Here is a 15,541-nt window from a genome sequence, read left to right on the forward strand (position 1 = left end):
TGACAGTGTTTTTCTAGTGAAGAAATATCCATAGCAATTTTGTGGAGTTAGCTACCTGATTTTAGGGTACAGTATATCTTCAGTTAATGCCATTTGATCAGTTTGGCATTGTTTTTCTAGTGAATAAGTATCCATAGTAATTTGTGGAGTTAGTTACCTGATTCTAGGGTACAGTATATCTTTGGTTAATGCCAACATAAACTAATGCAGCGTGCTTCTCTTTTTGAGATGATCAGAGATTACGGACGAGCAGCTTCAGATCTTCAGCGACTTGTGTCCCTTCTGACAAGGCATATGGAAAATAAAGTTGGTGGATCTGGATCACATAACAAAATGAGATTCGGCAAACACAACAAAAGCTTTCGGCAACGGAGGAAGAAGCCAGAAAGGAAATCCCCTTGAACTTTTACCTCACTTTATGAGTTTCTTAGTTGTGACTCAAGTTATTGAACTCTTTCTTTTACCTTTAATGACATGCAATAGAAGCAGACATGGCATGTTAAAAATTACAAGATATTAAGGTTTTGTTTCTCTAGCTTACATCTATAAAACGAATCGAGAGAGTATTTATTTGTGGAAATAATATGCATACAGGTGTATTTTTTTGTAGTAAGCAATTTGTTTTTCTAACGATGACAGGGGAGTTGATTCATCTCCTGGTGCATCAGAAATTAGGAAAGCCTATAGAAAAGCTGCGCTCAAGCATCACCCTGATAAGGTTTCTTTCTAGGACCTTTGCTACTTTGTAACACCACTTATGGTGACTTTAGCTAACATTGTTTTGCTGATCTAGGCTGGGCAATCACTGGCTAGAAATGACAATGCGGATGATGGACTGTGGAAAGACATAGCAGAACAAGTCCACAGAGATGCCGACAAGCTCTTTAAGATGATAAGCGAGGCCTATGCAGTGCTTTCGGACTCTGCAAAGGTATGTTTATTCATGCTCTATTGTGCTTCATTGTTTTTCCCCTGAGGTAATTTATTACCATGATCACACCCGAGGATGTGGCCTAGTGCTCAATGAAGTGGGTTGAGAATTTGATATCTCAGGTTTAAATCCCAGCTGAGACAAAAGACACCAGGTGACTCGTCCCATCTGTCCAAGCCTTGGTGAAGAGTTACCTGGTACTTGTTGCAGGCAGAGGTAGCAGGTATCTCCATAGAATTAGTCAAGGTGCGGACAAGCTGCCCGGACACAACGATTATAAAAAAAGAAATTGTTACCGACATCAAAGAAAGTGTAGCATGTAAAATGGCCAATTTGTTGCTAGTCTTTCTTTCCCTATCCCGGTCTCTGGTATTTTATGTTGGCATGGAATTAGGGGCTCGCAGCAAGTTTATGTGCCAAACGGCCCAAACCTGCTTGAGTGCCTATTAATTTCAGAATATTTTAATATAATCGAAGAAATCGAATTTTTTATGCCTTGCCTTATCCCATGTATCTTGTTCCTAGTGTTGCGGGGGTTGTTAATGTGGAGCTTATGAAAGTTAGGTGAATTTAATTTTCTTAATTGTTGTTGGGAGTCGAGGAGCTTTTCAAGAAAAGCAGCTGCTGTAGTTGACAAGCCTAAAGCTTTAACCAAAATAAAACCTGCATTGGCGTATATTGTTAATGTTGGGATATATACTATTAACCATGGATTTGGTTTAGATGTAGTATTTATTATGATATAATTGTTCATTCAAGTTTAATAAAGTTTTAAATAGGTCATATATTAGTTTGTGTCATTTGCTAGTCTTCAAGTTGAACTAGCTCTAGGGTTGCTGAAACCTCTTTTCCTTCGACAGAGTACATGTTTTTGAAGTTCCATTCTTTCCTAGCGGGGCAAAACATCTGCCTTAAGGAACAAACCTTGACCCGGAGTTGGAGGAAAACGAAGTCTTTCCTAATCTATCTCATAGTATTACTGAAAGAATATGGGCTCTTCTCGAAGGAGATGCCGCTAATTCTCCTTCCTTAGGTGTCAAATGTAATTGATCCGGCAGAGTGGATAAAGAATTACCTACACTTTGTATTTCTGCTTAGTCTCGCCTGCTATCGTAATAATCCTAAAGATCAGGTGACTGGACATCTTGCTTCTTTGCTAGTTCCCTTGAGTGGGTCTAAAACTTCCTTATTCTAGGTTATTTGGTACTGATACAGTAGATGATTTAGTGTATAGAGTTTAGCTTATACACGGAACATCAAATCACCGGTTCTTATAAGTATAAAGTTTGAGTTCACAATCTAATAATGGAATTGGACAACCCATCAGGAATGATTGTAGCACAAGATTAAATATAATTTATGTTGATTATGGGAATGGTTTAATTCCAACTTCTTGTGCTAGTACATTTTGTATGTATTGAACGGACCAAGTAGAGATAAGTATTTTATACTGACTTAATAAAATAAACTCTCTAGCCATTAAATGTACTTATACTCTTAATCTTGATATAATTATTATTAGCTGTGTATATTATTATTGTTTCTATTTATTAAAAGGCGAGATTCTTTCGTGGGTCAATATGCCTAGTAAATTGGATAATAATAATAATGTACATTAGCGAAGTAATAGTTAGTTGATGGAATCCATGTCTCGGTTTAGAGATTGATGATACACCTTTAGGAAAGTTTATAAGTTTTTCATATGTAAACCCGACCGGTGAATTTTGTATCCGACACATTAAATAAGTTAAGCGAAAGTCTAAAGGAAATAATCAATAAATTAAATCGTTAGTAATTTAATTTAATTGATTAGTATCTGAATCTTAACATGGGGAGTTAAATAAGATTTAATGGATGAATTTCGAAATTGAATAAGGAGTGCAATTACAGATTTTTAGTGGAATAATTCGTAATTAATTATGGTGGATATTAATTTCGAAAAATAAAAATTAATTCCATAATTGGAGTCTTGCTAATTAAATTATGTGGTCCCTGCTGTGCCTAAATAATAGGAAATAAAGGAATCCTTTTTCTGGTGGAAAAGAAAACCTAACAGGTTTTGGAAAAAGGCTTTAACCTTTAAAACTTGTGCTATAAATACATAAGGTTTTCCACCTAGAGATAGAGAAGAAAAGGGGGCCGAAATTTTAAGCCTTTTCCTTCGAAAATTTCGCCCACACGAAATTACTATTTTCGGGTATTATTTGAGCAACACAGTAGAAGACCGTGGAACGTTCGAGGATCACGATTGTGCGGGTGATGGAGATTCCATTGAAAAGTTATGGAATTGAAGGCTCACGTGATAGAAGAGATTTGTTCACGCTTCAAGAGGTAACCCGTGAAATTCCGTTTATGCTAGTTGTCTAGATTACATGTGATTTTGATACTTGGATTGCTTCCACTGCTTATTATAATCCATCAATTGGTATAAGAGCTCACTCATATCTAATTAGATAACTAAGTTTTTCATGAAACAAGAATATCGTTTTTATGTGCGTTTTTGAATTACATGTATATGTGATTTTCTGAAAACTGCACTGTTATTTTGTGAATTAACTGGGGCAAAAAATTTGGATTATTCTTGTAATCATGAGATATCTGCTTTCTTATTGATATTTGATTGAGATGATCTGGATTTTTTGGGTACCCTAGAAAACGCAAAACCTGATTTTGACCGAATTGCCGGTATTTTCGGAGGTCAGCAAACTTGACAGACTCCGATTGAGCTGAAATTTGGTGGGTCCATCGAAAACGACGTGGTGAGAAAAACTCACTGCTTTAGCAGTGAATCTTGGTGTTTTTCGGCGTTTTGAGGTTGTTTGGACTGTGTTTTGGACGTTTTTCTCACTACTAGAAAATGGCAGATTTCCGACGGCCAAAACGGTCGGAATTCGGTCGGAAATCACGTATTTCCGACTATTTTCCAACCGAATTTGGTCTGTCGGAAAAAAGTTGGTCGGAAAAAAATTTCCGACTGAATCCGTCGGTGATTTTCGACTAAAGTGGTCGCAAATTTCGAAATGGTCAGACTACCAAATAATTCAGTTTACGACTGAAGTGGTCGGAATTTACCGACTGAATCGGTCGTAATAATACAAGAAAAATACATAATTAAAAATTAAATTTTATTTATTTTCCGACGGAATCCGTCGAAAACTAATGAATATTAATAATTTTTTTTGAAATTTCCGACCGAATCTGTCGGAAATTAACAATTAAAAATTAAATTTTATTTTAAAAAAATTTCCGACCGAATCAGTCGAAAATCTGACAATTTATTGCTAAATCTGGGGAGATTTCCGACCGTTTCAGTTTTAGCCCATCACATAACATGTCAATAACTTTACTCCTCTTCTTACCTAAAAAGCTGCATCTTCTTCACTTATTTTTCTGAGAACTTCCAAAAAATTGCTTCTTTCTATTTTAGTTTTTTAATTACTCATCCTATAAATTAAAAAATGTAAATCATCAAAAGAAAAAAGAAAATTCAAGTACGAGAAGGACAGAGCCCAAAAATAAAGAAGGAAAAAACTCATTCATGAGTGTACAAAAATGGATATTGCTTTGTTCTTCTTCCTTTCCAACAGGAATATTCAAGATAAGGTTTTTTCTTCCCTTTATACCTTTCACATAATAAGAACTTCGAATAAAAATTATCCAACTAAACACTTCAAACTTATGAAATTGTGTTGTAAGAACACTTCCAAGAGAAGTTAGAAAGAAAAACGATTCGCCATATCTGAATGCCACCAGATTTATAGGACCACATCTCTAAATTATCTTCATATATTTTATCAGCTATTGAAAAGTAAATTAAAATTAATATTCTTGACGATCTTAAAAAACCTCAATTTGATAAGAACGAAATCTGCACATTAAACAAAAAAAAACCTCAATTTGATAAGAACTAAAGCAACAATTTCAGACTATCATTTTGTATTTCTACTAATGAATCTTCTAATCTTGTCAAACAACCAAGAAGAGAGTTTTTTTTAACCAAAAGAATTCGATTGAGAAATAAAAATACAAAAACCTGTAATGAAGAAGGGAAAAATAGTACATCTAACCCCTCTTATCCTCTGACGGAGCTTCAGCGGGTGGTGGCAGTGGAGACGGAGTCTCGACGGAGCTTCAGCGGCGCCACTGATTGGTGGCAGCGGTGGGTTTGGGTGGGGAAAGTTTGAGTGAGAGAGAAAAGAGAGAAGGAAGAAAAGAAGGAAAGGAAAAGAAAGAAGTGGCCTGGTAGGGTTTTAAAAAATATTTCCGACTGAATCAGTTGCTAATTCGGTCAAAGCAGTCAACCGCACTTTATTAAAAATTTCCGACCGAATTGGTCGCTACTTTTTTTTTTTAAAAAAAAAGGAAAAAATATTTCCGACCGAATTGGTCTCTAATAGTGGCGCGGAATTTTCCGCCAAAATTTACGACGGATATAGACGGAATATTAGCGCAACTATTAGTAAAAATTGAAAAATAAATTTTTATGTATTTTCCGACTGATTCCGTCGGAAATTTCCGACTACTTTTTTCCGTCGGAAATTGGCCGTTTTTTAGTAGTGTCTATTTTCTGAAAATTATTTCTTAATAATTTTGATCCGTCTTTAATTCAATGGTGATGGGGTGACTCCCCATGGTCTCCATAATTAAATACTGGTCATATAATTGGTTTACACATTGATTATTAGTAAATAGACGTGTGGTTGTGTTAAATTCAATAATAGAGGTGTAGGATTTTATTGACTAAGTCTTACAAGGTATAATTGCTATTGTGTGATGATATAATTATTTTGTAAGAAAGTGAAATCCTCTGTTTGATATCCTTGATGACTAATGATTGGAGCGTTTGGCTTATTTGTGCATAAAAAAAATTCTCAAATTTTAGTTTATGTTTTCATGCCCCACGTGATTACTAGTCTTGAATTTTCGATGAAAATTTTTGTTCTCTGGTTCGAGGTTGTAATTAAGTGAAATATGCCGGTATTTTGTATGAGTTTTATATTATTGGCATGGCTCTTAAGCTATGGTCCATAATCAGCCATGAAATAATTGTAACATCCCGTACATTCGGACTAGGTGTGGACATATTAAATGGGTATTAATTTGATATTTTATACATGTGAAGTCCCATCGGGATGAATATGGGTGAAAATAGTTGTTTTGGAATCAAGACGGAGAGTGAGGTGCATAAGATTTGACAAAATCGACTAAGTTTGCAGAAGGTCTATCTTCCATCAAGTTTTACTGAAAATGTCTAAGGAATTGGGGAAAACTCAAAGCATGAACGTTGTAGGCCTTCGAAATAGCTTTCCAATGATATATTATGGAGCCTGAACGGATCTCTGTGCAAAAGGTTATGCGCGTTTTACAGAATAGTATGCGATATGCACGCCGGTAGCGCGCCCATTTGCGCGGCCGCGCTAATTTTGAGGCAGTGTTACTGCCATTTAGCGCGGTCAGTAGCGCGAGCGCGCTAGTGGGGGGTCATTTTAAAGCTATATTCCGTCCCCCACAACCCCAAAACATTAAAACTTGCTCTAGAAGGGAAAGCTCTCAAAAACCCAACTCCTTAAGGGTCCCTCCACCACCCAAGGTAAATTCTCATGGTGATTCTATGTTTATTTCAATTCCCCAACATCCTATTAACATGGGTAAACCCTCCATATCATTAGACATTCGATGGTGTCACCATTGTTGAGAGTAGAAACCCTAGAACTCAAATTCAAGAAGATTGAACATCAAAAAGGTAATATGTTCACCCTCTAGTTGATTCTATCATTGAATTAATGATTATAGACTCTATTTCATGAGATATGAGTTGATGGGTGTGATAGAAAAGCATGAACAGTGATAGGTTTGGGTTGTTGATTAGTTATTATTGGTTATGGGTGTTGATTACCTTATGGGTGATAAAGAATAATGTTGTTTATAACCATTTGAGACTTTATGTGACGACCCAAAGGGTCATCACCTATTTCCTCATCCATTCCGTGCTTGCGAGGCCTTAAAACCTCATTTTTACTTGCCTCGATTTGCGTGCGCAGTCCGGGCGCGTAGCCGAAAAGCTTTTATGTTGAAATATGTGAATTCCGTAAAAATTTTGAAGAATTTTGATATTAATATGATTATAGTTGACTTTGGTCAACACTTTTAGTAAACGGACCCGGACCCGAGATTGGACGGTCCCGGAAGGTCCGTAGAAAAATATGGGACTCGGGCATGTGCCCGGAATCGAATTCCGAGGTCTAGAGCCCGAGATATGAATTTTTCCGTGAAATTGTTTTTCTGAAATTTTTAAGGAAAATGGAAATGAAAATTTGTTAAAAGACTATGGTATCGGGCTCGTATTTTGGTTCCGACGCCCGGTACAAGTCTTAAATATGTGTTAAGCGCTTTCTGTAAAGTTTGGTCGAAATCGGACGTCGTTTGACGTGTTTCAGACTATGAGTTCAAAGCTTGAAAGGTTATGAAGTTTAGAAGAAGAATCATGTGTTTTGAGGCTTGATTCAATGATTTTGATGTTATTTTGGCGATTTGATCGCACGAGCAAGTCCGTAGGATGTTTTTGAGGTTGTATGCATGTTTTGTTTGGAGCCCCGAGGGCTCGGGTGAGTTTTGGATAGGTGTCGAGTTGCATTTTTGAACTTTGAAAAAAAAATTGCAGATCAGGTCTGGTATTCTCGCATTTGCGAAAGATTCCTCGCAAATGCGAGACTCGCATTTGCGAGTTCCCCATCGCAAATGCGAGATGGAAGGGTTTCAGCTTGGGTCGCAAATGCGACGCCACTGTTCGCAAATGCGATATGGCCATGATCGCAAATGCGATCGGATGTTCGCAAATGCGAACCTAGTCCACCAGACCTGAGTTCGCAAATGCGATCCCTGTGGTCGCAATTCCCAAGCCTGTGATGTTCGCAAATGCGAACTTACCTTCGCATTTCCCATATCCGAGGCCCAGCAAATTTTATACTTAGTCGAATTTTCACCACTTTTCACCATTCTTTCAAAACCCAAACACCATAGGCGAATTTTCAAGAGCAAACTTCATCCCAAATCACTTGTAAGTTGATTTTTACTCAATTCTTTCAATCTTTAACATCATTAAACATGTTTTCCACTTGAAATCAAAGATTTTCATGGGTGAAATTGGGATTTTTGGGTAGAACCTAGGTTTTCTATAAATTGGGGAGTTGGACCTCGATTTGAGGTCCGATTTCAAAACAAATTATATATTTGAACTCGTGGGGGAATGGGTAGCCAGATTTTGGTTCGAACCTCAAGTTTTGATCACGTGGGCCCGGGGGCGATTTTGGAATTTTTGGGAAAAACTTGGAAAACTCATTTTTATGCATTCAAATTGATTCATATAATGTTTAATAAAGTAATTGAGCAATTTGTGATTAGATTCGAGCGAATTGGAGGTGGAACCGCGAGGTAAAGCAATAGTTGAGGATTAAGTGGATTTCAAGGCTTTGAGGTAAGTGTTTGGTTTAACCCTAGCTTGAGGGAATAGTAGTTGAGTCTTGTTGCTAATTGCTATGTGATCGAGTACGATGTATAGGCATGGTGACGAGTATCTATACATTGGTGTCTAGCATGACCGTGAGTCCTTATAATGTGATTATCATGAACTTATTGTGAATTTCATGTTTATTGGAGTATTTCCTTATATTGTGAATAACATGTGAATGGTGATATGATAATTTGATTCCTAGGAGCATTGGCCCGAACTGTGATATGAATATTGAAAGTATATGAAATGACTTGATTCATTGAGGAGCATCGGCTCCAGTTGTAGAACGAATTGCGAAAGTATAAGTGATAATTGAACCTCTGGAGCATCTGCTCGAGTTGTGAAAAAGAATTGTGAAGTAAAAGCGAGAAAGAGGAGAGATCATTATGTTGCCCTCTTGGCGGGCTATTGTTGGGTTGTGATTCCTCTGCATTGTGTTCTTAACGGATACTAGGGTCGCTCAGGTTAATGTTTCCTTGTGTCATATGATGACTATAGTTATAGATGGGTTGGTTGGGTGTGGTAGTCGGTTAGATATAGCTGAGGTGGTCAAGTGTGGTAATAGGTTGGTTATAGCTGTGGTAGTTAGATGTTGGAACTAATGTGGTGGTTAGATGTTGGAACTAATGTGGTTATAGTAATCCCCTTGCCAGAATATTTGAGATGATGTTTTGTTCCCTTACTGGGAAGTCGTTATATTGTTGTTTGTGACGGAATATGAGATAAGAAATTTCTTGGAGCTTGGGCTCCAGTAATATCGTGAGATAAGAAAAGTAAGAAAGAGAAAACGTTGTTGATTATTCCCTTGCCGGGACGTTTGGTTGAACTTGTTGGATTCTTCCCCTTGCCGGGATGTTTGTCAAATATTTACTTATTTTTATGCCCCTTAATTGTGACTGTTGTTTGGGGAGTCGGACTGTTAAATGATATTGAGGATCGGGTTGCACGCCGCAACAATGATATTGAGGATCGGGTTGCACGCCGCAACAATGATATTGAGGATCGTGTTGCACGCCGCAACAGTAAATGGTGAGGATCGGGTTGCGCGCCGCAACAATAATACATGATAAATGATATGGGTCGGGTTGCACGCCGCAACAGTGGTATTTGTGGAGCGCGTTGCACGCCGCAACAATAGTAATTATATAGCGGTTGCACGCCGCAACAGCTATTGAGGCTATGTGTTGGTATTTGAGTATTGATTCCTTGTTCATTGGGAACCTAAGCTGTGTAGTTGTTACTCTGGATTGCTGTTATTATTGTATCTCCCCTTAGCATGTCTCCCCTCCCATGTTGTTAATTACTTGGTATTCGATTTCCGCTGTAGATTTATAACTGCACAGGTTTATGTGATGTCCAGTCTAGCCTCGTCACTACTTCGCCGGGGTTAGGCTAGACACTTACCAGCACATGGGGTCGGTTGTGCTGATGCTACACTTCTGTGCATTTTTGCACAGGTCCAGGTTTTGAGGAACAGCAGCAGCAGTAGTTCGGGAGCAGACTTTCCTATTCACGAGACTGAGGTAGCCTTGCAGGCGTCCGCAGGCCCGGCGTCTCTTCTTTATGTTTCCTTTTGACTGTTGCCTCATTGTTTTCGAGACAGACAGCTGTTATATTTCTTTCAGACCTTTGTATTTAGTTTATTCTTAGTGGTTCGTGAGTAACGTGACACCAAATCTTGGGTAGAGGCTATTGTTGACTATTCCGCATTTTGATTTAGACTTATAAATTAGACTTCCGCTATTATTATTATTAAATTCCATATTTCTTATTGATGCTATAGATTGTTAACAGATTTATTTATTAACGAAAGGTGAATAAGTTGGCTTGCCTAGCTACCACGAGTAGGCGCCATCACGATCCCGATGGTGGGAAATCCGGGTCGTGACAAGTTGGTATCAGAGCACTAGGTTACATAGGTCTCACAACTCACAAACAAACTTAGTAGAGTCTGAGGGGTAGGTACGGAGACGTCTGTACTTGTTCCCCAGAGTCTATTGAGTTAGGAAAACCTCTCATTTGTTCTTTCTTGTCGTGTGATTGGTTTCTTAAATGCTGACGGAATTTCTACTCCGTGCTTTCCCGAATGGCGAGGTCATGTACCGCTTCTTCAGCTGAGCAGCAACACAGACCAGTGATAGATCAGCTACGTCTTCGGAGGCTTTGTGGAGATAAAGGTATTAGAAGTGGAGGTAGAGATGCGAGAAGTGGAGGTAAAGGTATCAGAGGTGGAGGTGCAAGTACTGTTCTGGCTTGTGGTAGAGAAGCTTCGGTCCTAGTTTGCGCCGTATCAGGTCATGCCCAGTGATTCTTTGAGTACCTTGTTTATGTGTCTACGCCGGTGAGTGATTTTATTGTGGTGGATTGCGACCATTGTTCACGTATAGTGGTTATTGGCGGTTTTGAGACCCGTGTTGATTTACTGCTTTTAGATATGGTGGAATTTGACGTCATATTGGGGATGGATTGGTTGTCCCCGTAACATGCCCTCTTAGATTGTCATGCCAAGACCGTGACCTTGGCTTAATTGCCCCGACTAGAGTGGAGAGAGACCTTAGGTCATGCCACTCGCAGAGTTATTTCATGTGTTAAGGCTTGACGCATGGTCGAGAAGGGGTGTTTGGCTTATCTGGCATATGTCCGTGGCTCCAGCGCAGAGGTTCCTTCTATTGACTCTGTTCCTATTGTTCGAGAGTTCCCCGAGGTGTTTCCTTCAGACCTGCCGGGTATGCCGCCCAACAGGGATATTGACTTCTGTATTGATCTGGCTCCGGGCACGCAGCCCATTTCTATTCCGCCGTATCGCATGGCCCCGCCAGAGTTAAAGGAGTTAAAGGACCAGTTGCAGGATTTACTAGAGAAGGGTTTTATCAGGCCTAGTGTTTCTCCTTGGGGTGCGCCGGTGTCATTTATGAAGAAGAAGGATGGTTCGATGCGGATGTGTATTGATTACCGGAAATTGAACAAAGTGACGATAGAGAACAAGTATCCACTGCCGAGGATTGATGATTTGTTTGACCAGCTTCAGGGAGCAAAGGTGTTTTCAAAGATAGACTTGAGATCTGGCTACCATCAGCTGAGGATTTAGGGCGTCTGATGTCCCTAAGACTGCATTCCGCACTCGGATGGGCACTATGAGTTTTTAGTCATGTCATTTGGGTTGACCAATGCCCCAACAGCATTTATGGAGTTGATGAACCGAGTGTTCAGGCCATATCTAGACTTATTCGTGATAGTCTTTATAGATGATATTCTGGTGTACTCCCGCAGCCAGGAAGAGCACGAGCAGCACCTCAGAGCGGTTCTTCAGACTCTGAAGGATAGTCAGTTATATGCCAAGTTCTCCAAGTGTGAGTTCTGGCTGAGTTCAGTTACATTCCTGGGCCACGTTGTATCAGCTGAGGGTATTCAGGTGGACCCAAAGAAGATAGAGGCAGTCAAGAACTGGCCTAGACCAGCATCAGCTACAGAGATCCGGAGTTTCTTGGGGTTGGCAGGCTACTACAGACGGTTCGTGGAGGGATTTTCATCTATTGCAGCCCCGATGACCAGATTGACCCAGAAGGGTGCCCAATTCAGATGGTCGGATGAGTGTGAGGCGAGCTTTCAGAAGCTCAAGACAGCTCTGACTACGGCACCGGTGCTGGTTCTGCCCACAGGTTCAGGGCCCTATGCTGTTTATTGTGATGCTTCCCGTGTTGGGCTTGGAGCAGTGTTGATGCAGGATGGCAAGGTTATTGCCTACGCTTCGAGGCAGTTGAAAATTCACGAGAAGAATTATCCGGTTCATGATCTAGAATTGGCAGTTGTTGTTCATGCTTTGAAGATTTGGAGGCATTATCTATATGGTGTGACGTGTGAGGTGTACACGGATCACAAGAGCCTTCAGTACCTGTTCAAGCAGAAGGAGTTGAATGTGAGGCAAAGGAGATGGCTAGAGTTGTTGAAAGATTATGATGTTACTATCTTATATCACCCGGGTAAGGCCAATGTGGTGGCCGATGCATTGAGTAGGAAGTCCGCTAGCATGGGTAGTCTTGCTTATATCCCGATCAGCCAGAGACCGCTTGCTTTAGATGTTCAGGCTTTGGCCAACCGATTTGTGAGATTAGATATTTCTGAGCCTAGCAGAGTGTTGGCTTGCACGGTCGCTCGTTCTTCTCTATTGGAGCGTATCCGTGATCGGCGGTGTGATGATCCCCATTTGTGTGTCCTGAGAGACACGGTGCAGCGTGGAGGTGCCACGAAGGTGACCTTGGATGATGATGGTGTTTTGAGATTGCAGGGGCGAGTTTGTGTGCCTAATGTTGATGGGATTCGAGAGTTGATCTTAGCGGAGGCCTATAGTTCTCGGTATTCTATTCACCCGGGCGCCGCGAAGATGTATCAGGACTTGCGGCAGCATTATTGGTGGCGTAGGATGAAGAAGGATATTGTTGCGTATGTGGCTCGGTGTCTGAACTGTCAGCAGGTCAAGTATGAGCATCAGAGACCCGGCGGTTTGTTTCAGAGGATTGAGCTCCCCGAGTGGAAGTGGGAGAGGATTGCCATGGATTTCATTACTGGACTTCCGCTGACTTGGAAGAAGTTTGATGCTATTTAGGTCATTGTTGATAGGCTGACCAAGTTAGCGCATTTCATTCCAGTGGCAGTCTCCTATTCATCCGAGAGGTTAGCTGAGATTTATATCCGGGAGATTGTTCGCCTTCATGGAGTGCCGGTATCTATCATTTCGGATCGGGGTACGCAGTTTACCTCGCGCTTCTAGAGAGCGGTTCAGCAGAAGTTAGGTACCCAGGTCAAGTTGAGCACAGCATTCCATCCTCAGATGGACGGTCATTCCGAGCGGACTATTCAGATCTTGGAGGATATGCTCCGGGCTTGTGTTATTGACTTTGGAGGTTCATGGGATCAGTTCTTGCCTTTAGCGGAGTTTGCCTACAATAACAGCTACCAGTCGAGCATCCAGATGGCTCCTTATGAGGCCTTATATGGTAGGCGGTGTCGGTCTCCGATTGGATGGTTCGAGCCGGGAGAGGCTCGGTTGATAGGTACAGATTTAGTTCGAGGAGGCCGTTGGAGAAGGTCAAGGNNTGTGATTACGCTCAAGTAATCTTACGTAATATTTTATATTCAATATTTATATCGTCACTACATTTCGAATCACTTCTCTAATCCTTTATTTTCTTTTCCTTGCGTGGCATATACAGCGGAGTTGCGAGGATTCTCTTTTCTAGACTCAATAATGCTGCCCGGCCCGATACCAGCATTCGTCTTCATTCTTCCTCATCTGCGTCTCTTGCCCTCTCAAAATACATCTCAACAAAAAGCTAAGAGAAGAAGATGGAAAACACTCTGCTATAGCTTTATCTCGTTTATTTGTTGTGTTTTCTTTTGGTGCTACTCGTACCTGTATAGTATGCTATAATTAAGAATTATATTTATTCGGTATATGGGTAGTAAACTGGTATGTAGCTGAGAATTGGATGAATCTGTCTAAGCTCAAGTGAATTAGCTGGTAATTAATAATGTAAAAGCAGTAAGTGAAACTAAAACATAATCAAAATGCAACAAAGAGAGCAGAATACAAGTTGCATATATACCATAGAATCCAAGAAAACGTCTACAGCAACAACAACATCAACGACCCAGTAAAATTCCACTAATGCGGGAATATTAGTAGCATATATCATAGAATCCATTAAAACCTCCATAACAACCCATTAAAACCTCTAATCGAAAGAACAACCCATTAAATCCTCTAATCGAAAGAAAATTAACAGAAGCATTTCCATCCCACCTCAGCAAGTGCATCTACAAAAATCTGCAAAAAAGAACTAAAGATCAACTCACATTGTCGGACTCAACAGTGGAGTCAATACAAACACACAAAAAATGAGAGTAAACACGATCTAACATTCATCCTATTACCTACTTGCTAATTGCTCCATCAATAACATAAAAACTATGATAATTTGTTGGACGAAGATGGAGAGAGAATCGACTTGTATCAATTAATGAGTTACTAAAAGTCGTTTGATAATGCCATTCTACAAAATACTGTGACCAAGAAATAAAACATACACATTATTATTATTAATGCAGATTTTCAATATGAAGAGAAAAGTCTAATAACAGTATAAATTGGTGTACAGACGTCACCCAAAAATATTTGTAGTAACCTTATAATTAGTTTGAATATTTCTCATAAATAATTACTAAATAGCAAGCACACTTGCACTAACAAATTTCTTAAAGCTACTTGGAAGACAGTAATATGTCTTCTTGTCATAACCATAGCCAATTTTGAGTATAAAGATACATCTATTGAACTTTTTTTTCTTCTTCTGATTTTGAGTCAAAATCCTTTGTCTATGATAACGTAGCAGGTAACTTGAGCTAATGCATTTGACACTCGCAGGCGCATTCTTCAAATATCAAGTAAACTGTTAAATACAATCTCTTCAAGTGTCTAATAAAGTGTTGAATACAATGATCAATGGGTAAAATCTAGACATAAACTGATAATCAACAACTAAATATACTTACGAGCTTTTCTTTGCATTCACATAATCAACTTTACTCAGATGACATTTCTTCATCAAAGTATCCGAAAGAGTAAGTAGGTATTTTACAAAAGAGATGTAACTAAAATAGCAGAAATCTTAGTGAAAAATTAGATACCACATGTTTAATGAAAAATTGAACGACAATTTTTCTTTTTGTCTTAAAAAGGATTGCTAAACAATCAGATCGAGGAGGAGAAAGAGAAAAAGGATACCCGTCAAATATGGTTTGCACCATGGAGTCCACCGTGTATGGCGAACTGATGTTCATGAAGCTTAGCAACTGTAGGGAAGACATTGCGGCAGGGTGGACACACCAATGTGCAGTAGGGATGGTAAGCGAGCTTGTGAGATTCGAAATAAGATAACCTTGGAAAAAGTGTCCCACAGGTGTAGCAAAATGGCAACGGGTTAGCAAGGTGAGGCAGAAGGTTGGGGTTTTGATCCGGGTTGGGGTTTTGAGCCGGAGCGGGGTTGGGGTTTTGAGCCTGAGGAGCTTCATTTCCATTGTCTGCCATTGGAAGTTCTTACAAC

The 15,541-nt window shown here is 39.7% G+C and overlaps 1 long non-coding RNA gene across 1 annotated transcript; it reads left to right on the forward strand.

The window, feature by feature from the left end:
* The first annotated feature begins 220 nt into the window (after positions 1-220).
* On the forward strand, positions 221-1,356 carry LOC109243257. Its single transcript, XR_002070527.1, has 3 exons — positions 221-718; positions 794-931; positions 1,054-1,356. It is a non-coding gene; the product is annotated as an uncharacterized LOC109243257 (long non-coding RNA).
* Positions 1,357-15,541: the final 14,185 nt, after the last annotated feature.

Source organism: Nicotiana attenuata, unplaced genomic scaffold, assembly GCF_001879085.1.
Source record: "Nicotiana attenuata strain UT unplaced genomic scaffold, NIATTr2, whole genome shotgun sequence".
Taxonomy (NCBI): Eukaryota; Viridiplantae; Streptophyta; class Magnoliopsida; order Solanales; family Solanaceae; genus Nicotiana; species Nicotiana attenuata.